This window comes from Somniosus microcephalus, chromosome 10 (assembly GCF_052327205.1).
Source record: "Somniosus microcephalus isolate GS21.2 chromosome 10, FLI_Smic_1.0, whole genome shotgun sequence".
Classification (NCBI taxonomy): Eukaryota; Metazoa; Chordata; class Chondrichthyes; order Squaliformes; family Somniosidae; genus Somniosus; species Somniosus microcephalus.
The window spans coordinates 229,674,735-229,692,436 of NC_140996.1; the positions used below are offsets into that span (position 1 = coordinate 229,674,735).

At 48.2% G+C, this 17,702-nt stretch overlaps 1 protein-coding gene across 2 annotated transcripts in view; it reads left to right on the forward strand.

The window, feature by feature from the left end:
• Nucleotides 1-17,702, forward strand: part of aamdc (adipogenesis associated, Mth938 domain containing) — a 95,492-nt gene that overhangs the window by 40,658 nt on the left and 37,132 nt on the right. The window contains exon 1 of one of the 2 annotated variants that reach the window (XM_085999741.1): nucleotides 14,408-14,523. The exons of the other annotated variant lie outside the window; for it this stretch is intronic. The gene's annotated coding sequence lies outside the window, so the exon portion shown is untranslated. Of the gene's footprint in view, nucleotides 1-14,407; nucleotides 14,524-17,702 lie in introns of those variants that run through there. 2 annotated transcript variants of the gene reach the window in all.

Sequence of the window (17,702 nt, forward strand, 5' to 3'; positions counted from 1 at the left end):
GTACTGAGGGAGCGCCGCACTGTCGGAGGGGCAGTACTGAAGGAGCGCCGCACTGTCGGAGGGGCAGTACTGAGGGAGCGCCGCACTGTCGGAGGGGCAGTACTGAGGGAGCGCTGCACTGTCAGAGGGGCAGTACTGAGGGAGTGCTGCACTGTCGGAGGGGCAGTATTGAGGGAGCGCTGCACTGTCAGAGGGGCAGTACTGAGGGAGTGCTGCACTGTTGGAAGGGCTGTACTGAGAGAGCACTGCACTGTCAGAGGGGCAGTACTGAGGGAGTGCTGCACTGTCGGAGGGGCAGTACTGAGGGAACGGCCGCACTGTCGGAGTGGCAGTACTGAGGGAGCGCCGCACTGTCAGAGGGGCAGTACTGAGGGAGCGCCGCACTGTCGGAGGGGCAGTACTGAGGGAACGGCCGCACTGTCGGAGGGGCAGTACTGAGGGAGCGCCGCACTGTCAGAGGGGCAGTACTGAGGGAGCGCCGCACTGTCGGAGGGGCAGTACTGAGGGAACGGCCGCACTGTCGGAGGGGCAGTACTGAGGGAGCGCCGCACTGTCGGAGGGGCAGTACTGAGCGAGTGCTGCACTGTCGGAGGGGCAGTACTGAGGGAGTGCTGCACTGTCGGAGGGGCAGTACTGAGGGAGCGCTGCACTGTCAGAGGGGCAGTACTGAGGGAGTGCTGCACTGTCAGAGGTGCTGTCTTTTGGATGAGATGTTAAAAGCGAGTCCCCGTCTGCTCTCTCACGTGGATGTAAAAGATCCCATGGCACTATTCGAAGAAGAGCGGGGGAGTTCTCCCCAGTGTCCAAGCTGATGCTTATTGCTCAACCAACGCATAAAAACACATGGGGGGAAAAAATTGGGTCGCACCCCCTTTGGGGCGCTAACTTTGAGAAAATTAGCGCCCCCGTGCCCAAAATTCACTGGTAGCATCCCAAGAATTTCGCGGGAGGCGTTGGCAGGCCCGCGCCCAGGCACCTGTTGCTTTGCACCCTTAGTTAGGGCACTAATGGGAGGCGCAAATCAACAGAATTTTTCCCCAATGCTCTGGTCATTATCACATTGCTGTTTGTGGGAGCTTGCTGTGCACAAATTGGCTGCCACGTTTCCTACATTACAACAGTGACCACACTTCAAAAAGTACTTCATTGGCTCTAAAGCTCTTTGGGACGTCCTGAGCGCGTGAAGGACGCTATAGAAATGGAACTTCTTTCTTTCTTGTTGACAATAACAATTCAGAAAAAAAAGTGTGCACGCACTTCGGTAAGGGAAAACACAATATTTAGTATAAAGCTGCCCTACTGAGTTTATTCAGTGTAACTAAAGCAGTTCAACCCATTTGATACACTCAGTCTCAGATACACCAGTCACAACCCAGGGTCTTGGTATAGTTGTTGCATTCAGGTATGTTTACTCTACCTTGAAAGGGACATTGATTTAGGGGGAAGTGTTACACCGGATTCCAGGACTTAGATTAGAACAAAGATTATCATCATTAGCAAAGTGAAAAGTAAGAGGAGATAAGATTTCAGGCTTGTGAACTAAGGAGGACAGTAGGAAAAGCAGAAATCTGAATTGGGATTGGACAGCATGAAACATAGAAACATAGAAGATAGGAGCAGGAGTAGGCCATTCGGCCCCTCGAGCCTGCTCCGCCATTCAATGAGATCATGGCTGATCATCCAGATTCAGTACCCTGTCCCTGCTTTCTCCCCATACCCCTTGATCCCTTTAGTCTTAAGAAATATATCCAACTCCTTCTTGAATATATTTAATGAATTGGCCTCTACTGCCTTCTGTGGTAGAGAATTCCACAGGTTCACCACTCTCTGGGTGAAGAAATTCCTCCTCATCTCTGTCCTAAATGGCTTACCCCTTATCTTTACTGTGACCCCTGGTTCTGAACTCCCCGACCATCGCGAACATCCTTCCTGCATCTAGTCTGTCTAGTCCTGTTAGAATTTTATAAGTTTCAATGAGATCCCCTCTCATTCTTCTAAACTCTAGCGAGTATAAGCCCAATCGACCCAATCTCTCCTCATACGTCATTCCTGCCATCCCAGGTATCAGTCTGGTGAATCTTCGCTGCACTCCCTCCATGGCAAGAACATCCCTCCTCAGATAAGGCGACCAAAACTGCACACAATACTCAAGATGTGGTCTCACCAAGGCCCTGTACAACTGCAGCAAGACATCCTTGTTCCTGTACTCGAATCCTCTCGCTACAAAGGCCAACATACTATTTGCCTTCTTAACCGCCTGCTGCACCTGCATGCTTACCTTCAGCGACTGGTGCACAAGGACACCCAGGTCTCGTTGCACTTCCCCTTTTCCCAATCTATTGCCGTTCAGATAATAATCTGAGGACATGCTTTCAAATTCAAATGGTCACCTGATGTTTCAGGTGTGGCTAAACGTATAGCAGGGTCCTCTGAAGTCCTTTCAGCCAACAATTTGGTTATCAATTCCACTTAAAGCATCTGAATTAATTTGTAAAGTGGCTCGCTAGAAAATAAATCACTGTTTGACATTCAATATTCCCTGTAACTTTGTTTTGGTGCGCGGGCCCTTTAATTGGCTGCGCGGCCCATTCAATTTTTGGTGCACGCGCGGTTATTCCCATTGAAAAGCCGGTGAGTGGCCTGCGTGGTACCTCCAGACCGTGGCCGCGCAACTTAATGGGAACGTTGGTGACATTACGACACAACGCTTGCATTTCTGGCTCCCCTGTTGTACAGTATCTCTCCTGGTATAACTCTGCCTTCACATTCTTGGGATGTAGAGACAGTTCTATTCTAATTTTACTTTCTGAGCTTTCTCCTACATTCTTCTTCTTAGGCAGTCCCTCGGAACCGAGGATGACTTGCTCCCACACTAAAAATGAGTTCTCAGGTGACTGATGAGTCCAATGCAGGACCTACAGTCTCTGTCACAGGTGGGGCGGACGGTGGTTGAAGGGGCGGGTGGGTGGGGTGCTTGTGTTGACGTGCGCTCCTTGTGCTGCCTGCGCTTGGCTTCCGCCTGCTCCCGGCGAAGAGACTCAAGGTGTTCGGCGCCTTCCCGGTGTTATGTATTGTGTGTTCTCCTCCCACCTGTGGTGGCGCTGTTACAGCAGATACATGGTTGGGTGTTCTCTTGGTTAAGTTTAGCTCTCTTTGTTCGGAACTCTCCAGAACTTTTCTTCCTGAATAAAGCACTTCATGTTTGAATCTCTGGGTTCTGAGTTCTAATTGTGTCTAGGTAGAAAGGTACCGACACAACAAAGTGGCGACGAGGATCGGATGAATCTGCATTGTGGGAACTTTCTTGTTTTCGACTACAAAACACTCGGAACAGAGATTGCAGCATCACATTAACGTTACGGGTGCAGTGAGTAAACAGAAATTTTAATTTGAAACGTGAGATGGCTACTATATTGGGAAACATCGGTGATTTTGATGAAAATGTGGAGCAATGGAGCGCTTATACAGAACGTTTTGACTATTTTGTATTGGCGAATGCGGTGGCAAACGAAAAGGTCGTGCCTACCTTTTTGAGTGTAATGGGGCCGAAGACATTCAATTTACTTCGCAGCCTTGTGCAGCCAGATAAGCCAGGAACTAAAACATATAAGCAACTAGTGGAAATTCTTGGAGCACATTTTTCACCAAAACCTCTGGTTATTGCTGAGAGATTTAGATTTCACAAACGGAATCAAGAGGAGGGGGAATCAGTGACGATGTTTATTGCTGCTTTAAAAAGGTTGCCAGAACACTGCGAGTTCAAGGAGGTGCTGAATGACACCATTAGAGACAGACTTGTGTGTGGTCTGCAAAGTGTAGCCACACAGAAGCGCCTTCTTACTGAGGACATCCTTACTCTTGAAAAGGCCATTGAAGTTAGTGTCTCCATGGAGATGGCGGAAAAGGAGGCTCACCAGTTGAGTTCAACAGGGAGAGTTCACAAGGTGTCGTCTGAGCCTAAAGGTGCGCGGAACGGCACATGTTACCGTTGTGGGAAAACGGGCCATCGCGCTAATGACTGCTGGTGTACTGAGCTGGAATGCCAAAATTGTGGCAAAAAGGGTCACATTGAACGCGCCTGTAGAGGTAAAAAAAGAGCAGACAGAGCTGGGAAGCATGAAAGCAGAATGTCTGTATTTGGACAAGAGAGGGAAAAGAGTGTTCATTCAGTGCAGTATGATGGAACAAGCAAAACAGAGGGGAGCGACACCTCTGAGGAGGAAGAGGTGCACATACTGACGGTTGCAGGTGGTTCAAATGGCTACTGGGTGTCACCACTGGTGGAGGGACAATCAGTGCGGATGGAGGTGGACACAGGCGCGGCTGTGTCCCTTGTTTCAGACACTGTCTACAACAAAATGCTAAAGCATCTTACCCTTCAGCCAACAAACATTGTGCTAAAGACGTATACCGGCGAACCTGTGGCCATGAGAGGCGCCATTGAGGTGACAGTTAAATTGAATGGACAGACTGCGAAACTGCCACTATATGTGGTAAAGGGAAATTACCCATCGCTACTGGGACGTGCGTGGCTAGAGAAAATCACGCTGGACTGGCCTGCAGTCCACATGATGTCAAAAGGGGAGTCAGGTCTGACTGCAGTGTTAAACAAACATGCAGAACTCTTCAATGGGGAACTTGGGAGCATGAAAAAGATCAGTGTGAGACTGGACATTAAACCTGACAGCAAGCCGAAGTTTCACAAAGCCCAACCTGTACCCTATGCAATTAGGCCAAAAGTTGAGGCTAACTTGGAGGCCTTAGTCGAGAATGGAGTCCTGGAGCCTGTGAGCATGAGCAAATGGGCCACACCCATTATTCCTGTCCTGAAAAAGAATGGATCTGTTCGAATCTGCGGGGATTTTAAAGTGACTATTAACCCGGTGCTGTCTGCGGAACAGTACCCTCTTCCCCTCATTGATGGTCTTTTTACAGGCCTGGCCGGAGGGCAAAAGTTCAGCAAAATAGACTTATGCCAGGCTTATCTACAAATGCATGTCGATGACAAATCAAAGGAGCTGCTGACAATTGTGACAGGCACTGCCGCCTTCCATTTGGAATTACGTCGGCCCCTGCTCTATTCCAAAGGGCAATGGATCAGATTTTGAGTGGACTGCCAGGAGTCCAGTGCTACCTGGACGACATCCTTGTCACTGGGACAAATGAGGAGGATCATCTTTTGAACTTGGATGCGACACTACAACGACTGAAAGAGTACGGACTCAGAGTTCGTAAAGACAAATGTGAATTCTTTCAGTCTTCAGTTGAGTACCTGGGGCATGTGATTGACGCTACTGGCCTGCATAAGGTGCCGTCAAAGGTCAAGGCGATCGTGGAGGCCCCAGCACCCCAGAATGTGAGCCAGTTACGTTCATTTCTGGGGCTACTTAACTACTATGGGAAGTTTATTCCAGACTTAACAACATTGCTGAAGCCATTACATCAGTTGCTATGTCAAGGCAAAACATGGAAATGGACTGAACTGTGCAACGAAGCTTTCGCCCAAGCAAAGAAAGCATTGCTGAAATCGGAGGTCCTGACACACTTCGACCCAAAGCTACCCGTGCAGCTAGCATGTGATGCGTCACCATATGGTGTGGGAGCAGTCATATCCCACATCATGCTTTCTGGTGAAGAGAAACCTATCGCCTTCGCATCACGCACCTTGAACAAGGCCGAGAGTAACTATGCACAGATTGAGCGCGAGGCCTTGGGAATCGTTTTTGGAATTCGAAAATTTCATCAGTACCTGTTTGGGAGAAGGTCCACACTCCTGACGGACCACCGTCCATTGATTTCAATCTTCGGGCCCCACACCGGAATTCCGTCTCTTGCTGCAAGCAGGATGCAAAGGTGGGCTTTACTGTTGTCAGGACACACATACGACATCAAATATCGCAAATCAGACTTGCACGGCAACGCAGACGGTCTCTCGAGGCTACCCTTGCCTGTTACTCCCCCAGAGCCTCGTCAGATAGACATCTTCTACTTTAGACAAGTGGAGGGAGCACCTGTCACGGCAGTTCAGGTGCGAAGGTACACCCACAATGATCCAGTCCTGTCTGAGGTAATGGACGATGTCATTTGAGGGAGAGCTATAGGAGATTCTCCTAGTTTGAAACCTTACGTTTCAAAAAGAAATGAGCTCTCCGTCCAGGCAGGTTGTCTTCTTTGGGGATGCCGTGTCATCATTCCGCCACCTCTGAGGGAACCTATACTGCAACAACTTCATACAGGCCACAGTGGGATGGTTCAGATGAAGGAAATGGCAAGAAGCTACTTCTAGTGGCCAGGTCTCGATGGAAATATTGAGGAGAAAGCCAAAACATGTTCCCCATGTCAAATGTTCCACAGCTGGCAACCCTACACCCCTGGGATTGGCCTGCAGAAGTGTGGCAGCGAGTACATGTGGACTTCGCCGGTCCTTTCAAAGAGAAGATGTTTATGGTGGTTGTGGACGCTCGTAGCAAGTGGCCGGAGGTCGCTGTGATGAGGTCTACCACGGCAGAGAAAACAATTGAGAAACTTGGTGAAATGTTCAGCCGTTATGGCTCACCGGAACAACTCGTAAGTGACAACGGTCCACAATTTGTACCACAGGAGTTTGCAACCTTCCTGCATGTGAATGGTGTCCAACACATCAGGTCTGCGCCCTATCATCCCTCTACTAACGGCCTGGCAGAAAGGTTCGTGCAAACTTTGAAGCACGCCTTGAAGGCATCGCAAGGTTAGGGCTCAATCCACCAACGTCTGAACAGCTTCCTGTTGTCCTACAGGAACGAGCCGCATGCCACAACCAAAACTTCCCCCTGCTTCGCTCATGATGAAGAGGCAGTTGCGGACAAGTTTTGACTTACTCAAACCTCCAAGGGCAGAACAGGTTGTCCATTGTCAACAACAAGCTCAAGTTGAAAAGAGAGAAGAGCCAAGGAGAGACGGTTTCACCCTGGAGAGCACGTCCTAGCTCGAAGCTACAACACTGGACCGAAATGGGTTCCTGCTACGGTGATCGCGCAGACGGGCCCTGTGTCTTACGCGGTTGAGACTGCTGAGGACGTCGTCTGGAGAAGAGACACAGATCAACTGTTGCTAGGAGCAGAGACAGCCACAGAGGCTCCAACAGCTGGTTGGCGTGAACTGTTTCCGGACAATACCGCAAACCAGCATCCTTTGCCACAGTGCTCTTCTCCAACACAGGAAGTCATAGAGACTGTTCCACCTGTGCAAGCTCCTGACTTTCGACTGACACAGGCACATTCTCTATCTAGGCCTGTGTCAATGCCTACTGCTGTGGAAGCCAGCGATGACCACCGGTATCCTGTCGGAGAGCGGCGGCCTCCAAGACGCTTGGATCTGTAGGCTTAGTGACTTACCCACAAGACTGGGGCAGAATAAACCCCAGGGTAAAGTCAGGGTTTGAGGCAGTCTACCTCTACCCTTGGTTAGTTGAGTGCATTGAAAGTAACTTACCTGTTGAGGAATAATGTGGACCTTTCATTTAAGAGGGGAGGAATATGTTATGTATTGTGTGTTCTCCTCCCACCTGTGGTGGCACTGTCACAGCAGATACATGGTTGGGTGTTCTCTTGGTTAAGTTTAGCTCTCTTTGTTCGGAACTCTCCAGAACTTTCCTTTCCTTCCTGAATAAAGCACTTCATGTTTGAATCTCTGGGTTCTGAGTTCTAATTGTGTCTAGGTAGAAAGGTACCGACACAACACCCGGATGCTTCTCCTCCACTTTGTGCGGTCTTGGGCCAGGGATTCCCAGGTGTCGGTGGGGATGTTGCACTTTTTCAAGGCGGCTTTGAGGGTGTCCTTGAAGCGTTTCCTCTGCCCACCTGGGGCTCTCTTGCCGTGTCAGAGCTCCGAGTAGAGCGCTTGTTTTGGGAGTCTTGTATCGGGCATGCGATTACATTACGACAGTGACTGCACTTCAAACAAGTACTTGGCTATAGGGCGCTTTGGGACATCCTATTAAGACACGAAAGGCGCGATATAAATGAAAGTCTTTCTTTCTTTGGGTGATCCAGTCCTGATATCACCTAACCTGATGTTACATGTCTTTTTAGGCTTGGGGATGATGCAGAAAATTGAACAGAAAATACTGGAAATACACAGCAGGACTCTCGGCATCTGAAAGAGGAAGTTGGGTTAATGTTTTGGGGGAATGCTTCATCAAAGCCATCAACCTTCAGGCTGTAACAATCCTTGGCCTAGAAATTCAGTGGGCTGCGCCACCAGTTAGCGCCCAAAGAGGGCACTTAGTAGCTTTAGCGCCACTGGCCACGCCCCCCGTGAAATTTAGCAGGGTGCTAATGGCGGCGTTAGCCTGTAGCGCTGCTCCGCCACCGATGACATCATCGGTGTGCGCAGCGTCCCGCTACCGCCCCGATCGCGATATTGGGTCGCGCCCTCCGCTGTAACGCCGGTCGCAATCTGCGACCGGTTCAGGGGGGCCAACCTGTGGCGGTAGTGGCGCTAATTAAAGGGGACGTGCGGGACGGCCATTTTTTTTGCTGGCCGCCTGCCCGCACCGCCTCGCGCCGCCGTCCCCGGCCTCCTGATCCCCCCCCGGGCAGTGCCGGCTGTCTCCCAAGAGCCCGGCACTTCTCCTCGGTGCCGGGCTCTATTGCCGGCACTCGCGATCGGAGATAGCGCTGGTGCAGGCCCCTCCCCTTTAAGAAGGGGAGGAAGGCCTGCAGTACGGCACGTTGCGCTGCGATATTCAGTTGCAGCGCCCCAAGAGGGATGCGGGGCACCTTGAGCAGCGCCCCGCTTCCATTTGGGGTGCAGAAACTGAATATAGCGCTGGCGCAAGCGGCTCCGTCCGGAGCAGAAATTCCGGCGCCCAGGCGAGCTTACCGAATTTCTAGGCCATGTTTTTAGGCTCACGGTTGTGCCGTTATGGTATCACTCTGATTTATGTTTCTGCAGGTTCTAGTGTCACTTGGCTAATAAAATACAAGGCCGTTCGAGCAGTTGGGTTATCCGCTTCTGGTCCTGTTCTCCCTTCAGGCTGTTGGGTTATGCAGGCCTGGTATATAAGAAAATACACTTTTTGAGGCAACAACTTGCATTTATATACAGGAAACGCTCGTTTAAATGGCGCCAACGGCACAAACGGCAACAACAGGAGGGGCGGCACCAAAGCCTGTTTTTCGGGTCAGTGGGGTATGAACAGCCTCTCTGCTCAGATGCAGTTACGGGACACAAAGATCCATTTCGCTGCTAAGTAGTGTTACAGATGCAAGTGGTTTGGAAGAACTGTGGCGGGTAAGGGTTTCGTTAGGAGAGGAGCGTGGCATTTGTTTAGGAATTTCAAAGCTACCACGTTGGCTGCAGAAATAAGGTCGGTACCTGAGATGGCAGGAATGACGTATGAGGAGAGATTGGGTCGATTGGGCTTATATTTGCTGGAGTTTAGAAGAATGAGAGGGGATCTCATTGAAACTTATAAATTTCTAACAGGACTAGACAGACTAGATGCAGGAAGGATGTTCCCGATGGCGGGGGAGTCCAGAACCAGGGGTCACAGTCTAAGGATAAGGGGTAAGCCATTTAGGACAGAGATGAGGAGGAATTTCTTCACCCAGAGAGTGGTGAACCTGTGGAATTCTCTACCACAGAAGGCAGTGGAGGCCAATTCATTAAATTAATGGTGGGAAATATGGAGATGGCAAAAACACTGAATGAATATTTTACATCAGTCTTTATAGTAGAAGACACTAAGAATATCCCAACACTGGACAAACAGGGGGCTATAGGGGGGGAGGAGCTAAACACGATCAAAATCACTAAGGAAGTGGTACTCGGTAAAATAATGGGACTCAAGGCGGATAAATCACCTGGACCTGATGGCTTACATCCTAGGGTCTTGAGGGAAGTGGCATTAGGGATTGTGGATGCATTGGTAATAATTTTCCAAAGCTCCCTGGACTCAGCAAAGGTCCCGGCAGACTGGAAAACTGCTAATGTAACGCCCTTATTTAAAAAGGGCAGTAGACAGAAGGCTGGAAACTATAGACTGGTTAGCCTAACATCTGTGGTAGGTAAAATATTGGAGTCCATTATTAAGGAGACAGTAACAGGACATTTGGATAATCATAATTTAATAGGACAAAGTCAGCATGGTTTTATGAAGGGGAAGTCATGTTTGACAAATTTGCTGGAGTTCTTTGAGGAAGTAACATATAGGGTGGATAAAGGGGAACCAGTGGACGTAGTGTATTTAGACTTCCAAAAGGCATTTGACAAGGTGCCACACAAAAGATTATTGCTTAAGATAAAAAATCACGGGATTGGGGGTAATATTCTGGCATGGATAGAGGATTGGCTATCTAACAGAAGGCAGAGAGTTGGGATAAATGGTTCATTCTCAGACTGGCAATCAGTAACTAGTGGTGTTCCGCAGGGGTCAGTGCTGGGTCCCCAACTCTTTACAATCTATATTAACGATTTGGAGGAGGGGACCGAGTGTAACATATCAAAGTTTGCAGATGATACTAAGATGGGAGGGAAAGTAGTGAGTGAGGAGGACATAAAAAACCTGCAAGGGGACATAGACAGGCTAAGTAAGTGGGCAGAGATTTGGCAGATGGAATACAATACTGGAAAGTGTGAGGTTATGCACTTTGGCAGGAAAAATCATAGAGCAAGTTATTATCTTAATGGCAAGAAACTGGAAAGTACTGAAGTACAAAGGGATCTGGGGGTTCTGGTGCACGAAACTCAAAAGGTTAGTATGCAGGTGCAGCAAGTGATTAAGAAGGCCAATGGAATGTTGGCTTTCATTGCTAGGGGGATAGAATATAAAAATAGGGACGTATTGCTTCAGTTGTACAAGGTACTGGTGAGACCGCACCTGGAATACTGCATACAGTTTTGGTGTCCATACTTAAGAAAAGACATACTTGCTCTCGAGTCAGTACAAAGAAGGTTCACTCAGTTAATCCCGGGGATGAGGGGATGGACGTATGAGGAGAGGTTGAGTAGATTGGGACTCTACTCATTGGAGTTCAGAAGAATGAGAGGCGATCTTATTGAAACATATAAGATTGTGAAGGGGTTGGATCGGGTGGATGCGGGGAGGATGTTCCCGATGATGGGTGAAAATAGAACTAGGGGGCATAGTCTTAGAATAAGGGGCTGCTCTTTCAAAACAGATGAGGAGGAACTACTTCACTCAGAGGGTGGTAGGTCCATGGAATATGCTGCCCCAAAAAGCTGTAGAAGCTACATCATTACATAAATTTAAAACAGAAATAGACAGTTTCCTAGAAGTAAAGGGAATAAAGGGTTATGGGGAGCGGGCAGGAATTTGGACATGAGTCTAGGTTCGGATCGGTCATGGCCCTGTGGGTAGCGGAGCGGGCCCAGGGGCCGTGTAGCCTGATCCTGCTCCTATTTCGTGTGTCTAATTCTGTTAGATTCAGGAGATGGTTCTGTGATAGTAGATTGGCGGTTAGGATCAGATCAGCCATGATCTTATTGAATGGCGGAGCAGGCTCGAGGGGCCGATTGGCCTACTCCTGCTCCTATTTCTTATGTTCTTATGTTCTTATATTCAAGAAGGAGTTAGATATATTTCTTAAGGCTAAGGGGATCAAGGGATATGGGGAGAAAGCAGGGACAGGGTACTGAATTTGGATGATCAGCCATGATCACATTGAATAGCGGAGCAGGCTCGAGGGGCTGAATGGCTTACTCCTGCTCCTATCTTCTATGTTTCTATGGTAGATCGGGAGGAATCGCTCTACAGATTACAAATTGCATAGAAACAGGCCATTCGGCCCAACTGCTCCACATGAGCCTCCCCCCGCCCCTCTTCATCTCACCTCATCAGCATATCCTTCTATTCCTTTCTCTCTCGTGTGTTTATCTAGCTTACTCTTAAATGCATCTATACTATTCGCCTCAACCACTCCTTGTGTTGGTGAGTTTCACATTCTAGCCACTCTCTGAGTAAAGAAGTTTCTCCTGAATTCCCGATTGCTTGTGTTAGCGACTATCTTACATTTATGACCAAGTATATAAGAACATAAGAAATAGGAGCAGGAGTAGGCCATACGGCCCCTCGGGCCTGCTCCGCCATTCAATAGGATCATGGCTGATCCAAATCTAGACTCACGTCCACTTCCCTGCCCTCTCCCCGTAACCCCTAATTCCCTTATCTGCTAGGAAAATGTCTATCTCCATTTTAAATTTATTTAATGTTACAGCTCTCTGGGGTAGCAAACTCCATAGATTTACTACCCTCTGAGTGAAGAAGTTTCTCCTCATCTCAGTTTTGAAAGGGCAGCCCCTTATTCTAAGATTATGCCCCCTAGTTCTAGCCTCACCCATCAGTGGAAACATCCTCACCGCATCCACCCGATCAAGCCCCCTCACAATCTTACATGTTTCGATAAGATCGCCTCTCATTCTTCTGAACTCCAATGAGTAGAGGCCCAACCTACTCAACCTTTCCTCATACGTCAACCCCCTCATCTCTGGAATCAACCGAGTGAACCTTCTCTGAACTGCCTCGAGAGCAAGTATATCTTTTCTTAAATATGGAAACCAAAACTGCACGCAGTATTCCAGGTGTGGCCTCACCAATACCCTGTATAACTGCAGCAAGACTTCCCTGTTTTTATACTCCATCCCCCTTGCAATAAAAGCCGAGATTCCATTGGCCTTCCTGATCACCTGCTGCACCTGCATACTAACTTTTTGTGTTTCATGCACCAGGACCCCCAGATCCCTTTGTACTGTAGCAGTTTGCAGTTTCTCTCCATTTGGATAATAACTTGCTCTTTGATTTTTTCTGCCAAAGTGCATAACCTCACACTTTCCAACATTATATTGCATCTGCCAAATCTCTGCCCACTCGCTTAGCCTTAGTCTATGTCCTTTTGCAGGTTTTTTATGTCCTCCTCACTCACTGCTTTCCCTCCCATCTTTGTATCGTTGGCAAACTTGGATATGTTGCACTCGGTCCCTTCCTCCAAATTGTTAATATAGATTGTAAAGAGTTGGGGTCCCAGCACTGACCCCTGCGGAACACCACTAGTTACTGATTGAACTGAGGGATGAAGTAGGGACAACATATCGGGTTACTGAATGCAAAATCTATCAAGTGCAATGAGGGTGGAGGGAGGAAGGTGAGAGTGATTTTAGTGGGTGTGTCACGTAACGTTAGAAGGGCCTCACTGTGTTTATTGGGTCTTGCAACGAGTTGCAGTACCTACAGGTTGCTGTGGCCACCCCCATTTCTAATCGTGTATGGATTAGTATATAATTTCCATAGTGCATTACTGAGCTGGGTCAGTCAGTTATCTGCTTAGACTGTTACAGATGGGCTCAGCGGACCTGAACTAGGGAAGGTGAAAAAACTCACCCTGTAAAATGAAAAAAAAGGAAGAACTTGCATTTCTATAGCGCCTTTCACGACCTTAAGATGTCCCAAAGCGCTTTACAGCCAATGAAATACTTTTTCAAGTGTAGTCACTGTTGTAATGTAGGAAACGCGGCAGCCAATTTGCGCACAGCAAGCTCCCACAAACAGCAATGTGATAATGACCAGATCATCTGTTTTTGGTGATGTTGATTGAGGGATAAATGTTGGCCAGGACACCGGGGATAACTCCCCTGCTCTTCTTCGAAATAGTGCCCTGAGAGAGCAGACGGGGCCTCGGTTTAACGTCTCATCCAAAAGACAGCACCTCCGACAGCGCAGCGCTCCCTCAGCACTGCACTGGGAGTGTCAGACTGGATTTTGTGCTCAAGTCTCGGGAGTGGGACTTGAACCCACAACCTTCTGACTCAGAGGTGAGAGTGCTGCCCACTGAGCCCCGGCTGACATTACTGCTCACTCCTGATTACACTGACCCAAGCTAAAGAAAATAGCGCTGGTGACAATGTTCGGTGAGCGTGGGATTTGGCTCAACTGATGTCCTCACTGTCACACAAGACTTTTAGTTGTCGTGAATCTGTAAGTAAGAAAAAAAGAAAGATTTGCATTTATGCAGCACCTTTCATGACCTCAGGATGTCCCAAAATGCTTTACAGCCAATGAAGTACTTTTTGAAGTGTGGTCACTGTTGTAATGTAGGAAATGTGGCAGCCAATTTGCGCACAGCAAGCTCCCACAAACAGCAATGAGGTAATCCAGATAATCTTCTTTAGTTTACCCCAATAAACTATAGTGCCTTCAAGAGGAAAGGGGAAGAGATGAGTGGCGGCGGGGAGGGGGTGGGGTGAGAGAATGTCATCCCTCTCCCGTCAAGATAAATAAGAGATTTTAAAAATGGGACTGAAGTGTCTCTTTAACAGTGTATTCCAGTTATAGCCAACTGACTGACATAGCTGAAACCCAGCCACGACTGAGTTAGGTTTCACGATCCTCAAATAGAAAGAATATTCCAGAGATGGCATTTAGAAATGAGGACTGCGTCTGCCGATTGACAGAGTAGTTTTATACACAACTCCTTTCCTTGGGCACTGTAGAATTTGAGGAAAGCAGACAACCTGGGTCCTGAACAGGTAAATCTCTGCTCAATTCCAGCTGTTTTCATATCTGAGAATACATAAATCTTGTTTAAGACGTTGGCATGACTCCTGTTACTGAACACAGTTTATACGTCATTGCTTTGAAACTGGTGCTACGGTATTATAGCTTATTTATATAAGGTGCATTTATATAGCGCCTTTCACGACCACTGGACGTCTCAAAGCGCTTTACAGCCAATGAAGTACCTTTTGGAGTGTAGTCACTGTTGTAATGTGGGATTATCTCAATGAAAGAAAGAACTTGCATTTATATAACACCCTTCACGACCTCAGGTCACCCCAAAGTGCATTGCAGCCAATAAAATACTTCTGAAGTGTAGTCATTGTGGTAATATAGGAAACATAGCCGCTATTTGCGCACAGCAAGATCCCGCATACAGCAGCGAGACAAATGACCAGATAATGGCCCAGAAATTCGGGTCTCCACGGGTGAGTACGCACGGGGTACTCACCCGTAGGCCCAATGGAAGTGCCGGTTAACTGCATGCACTGCGCATGCGCGGGAAACCGGCACTTCCGTTCCCCTGAAAGCAGGGGTTCAGAGGTCGAACGCGTGCGCGGGAGAGGCTGCGCGTGCGCATCGAACTTACGCTTTTTTTTGTAGGTTTTCCCGGGAGGGTAAGTCTCCAGAAGTTAGACATATAAAAAGCAGTCGCAAGGCCTGCTTTTTACAAGGTAAGTGGTGAATTAATTAAAATTAAAACATTTTTTTCACAGGTTTATTATTTTTAAATACTTTAAAGAAAGGTAAGTTTATTTTTAGCCCTGTTAGAAAATAAAATTATTTTTTTCAAAAATTTAAATTATTGTTTAAAATAGTTATTTCATGTAATTTATAGATTATTTAAAAAATGTGATTTAAAAAAAAAATTATTTGAAGATTTAGTGATGTTTTGGGGCTTATAGTATTTATAGGTTTGACAGGTCTTCCTGTCAATTTTATGAATGGGCATTTCCCTGCTACCATTGGCTCTCCATGGCCCACGTGATCTCAGGGAACGCATCGAACTAACTGCGCCCCTGGGATACGCAAGCACTGCGCGCCAGCAGTTGGAGCAGGCCCAGGATCGGAATCCCACGCGGGCCCACAGCTCAATGGCTGGCGCGCTAGGTAAGTGCAGGTCGGGGGCTTACACCCGCGGGAAGCCCCCGACCCGAATTTCTGGGGGGATGTGGGTTGAGGGATAAATATTGGTCCCAGGACACTGGGGCGAACTCCCCTGCTCTTCTTCGAAATAGTGGCCGTGGGATCTTTTACATCCACCTGCGAGGGCAGACGGGGCCTCGGTTTAACGTCTCATCCAAAAGACGGCACCTCCGACAGTGCAGCACTCTTTCAGTACTGGCACTGGGAGCGTCAGGCTGGATTGATGTGCTGCAGTCTCTGCAGAGGGGCTTGAACCCACAACCTTCCGACGTGGAGGTGAGCGTGCTGCCCACTGAGCCAAGACTGACACCAGTGTATAACAGCAACAACAACTTTTATTTATATAGCGCCTTTAACGTAGTAATACGTCCCAAGACGCTTCACAGGAGTATTAAAAGACAAAAAATTTGACACCGAGCCACATAAGGAGACATTGGGGCAGGTGACCAAAAGCTTGGTCAAAGAGGTCGGTTTTAAGGAGCGTCTTAAAGGAGGAGAGAGAGGGAGCAAGGCGGAGAGGTTTAGGGAGGGAATTCCAGAGCTTAGGGCCCAGGCAGCTGAAGGCACGGCCGCCAATGGTGGAGCGATTATAATCAGGGTTACTCGAGGGCAGAATTTGAGGAGCGCAGATATCTCAGTGCGGTGGTTGTGGGACTGAAGGAGATTACAGAGATAGGGAGGGGCGAGGCCATGGAGGGATTTGAAAACCAGGATGAGAATTTTGAAATCGAGGCGTTGCTTAACCGGGTGCCAATGTAGGTCAGCGAGCACAGGGGGTGATGGGTGAATGGGACTTGGTGCGAGTTAGGACACGGGCAGCCGAGTTTTGGATGACCTCAAGTTTACGTAGGGTAAAATGTGGGCGGCCGGCCAGGAGTGCGTTGGAATAGTCAAGTCTAGAGGTAACAAAGGCATGGATGAGGGTTTCAGCAGCGGATGAGCTGAGGCAAGGGCGGAGACGGGCAATGTTATGGAGGTGGAAATAGGCAGTCTTTGTTATGCTGTGGATATGTGGTTGGAAGCTCATTTCAGGATCAAATATGACACCAAGGTTGTCATAGAGTCATAGAGTCATAGAGTTTTACAGCACAGAAAGAGGCCCTTCGGCTCATCGTGTCTGCGCCGCCCATCCATCCCTGTCCAGTCTAATCCCATTTTCCAGCATTTGGTCCATAGCCTTGTATGCAATGGCATTTCAAGTGCTCATCCAAATGCTTCTTGAATGTTGTGAGGGTTCCTGCCTCCACCACCCTTTCAGGCATTGAGTTCCACACTCCAACCACCCTCTGGGTGAAAAAGTTCCTCCTCAAATCCCCTCTAAATCTCCTGCCCCTTACCCTGAATCTATGCCCCCTTGTTATTGACCCCCCCACTAAGGGGAAAAGTTCCTCTTTATCTACCCTATCTATGCCCCTCATTATTTTGTACACCTCAATCAGGTCCCCCCTCAGCCTTCTCTGCTCCAAGGAAAACAACTCCAGCCTGTCCAGCCTCTCTTCATAGCTGAGGCGCTCCATCCCAGGTAACATCCTGGTGAATCTTCTCTGCACCCTCTCCAAAGCAATCACATCCTTATGTTGTGAACAGTGTGGTTCAGCCTCAGACAAATGTTGGGGTGAGGGATGGAGTCAGTGGCTGGGGAATGGAGTTTATACCATTGTGTTTAAAAGTAAAGCTTTTAACATTTTTATGAGGGTACAGTAGCATAGTGGTTATGTTACTGGACGAGTAATCCAGAGGCCTGGACTAACGAGACCTCAAAAGAGTTCAAATCCCATCACGGCAGCTGGGGAATTTAAATTCGAATTCAATTTAATTCAATTCAATTATCATTGAATAAAGCTGGGATTAAAAAGCTAGTGATGACCATGAAACCACTGGATTGTTGTAAAAACCCATCTGGTTCACTGATGTCCTTGAGGGAAGGAAATCTGCCACCCTTACCCGGTCTGGCCGATATGTGACTCCCACAATGAATAAGAACATTTTTTGGGACTTACTTGCC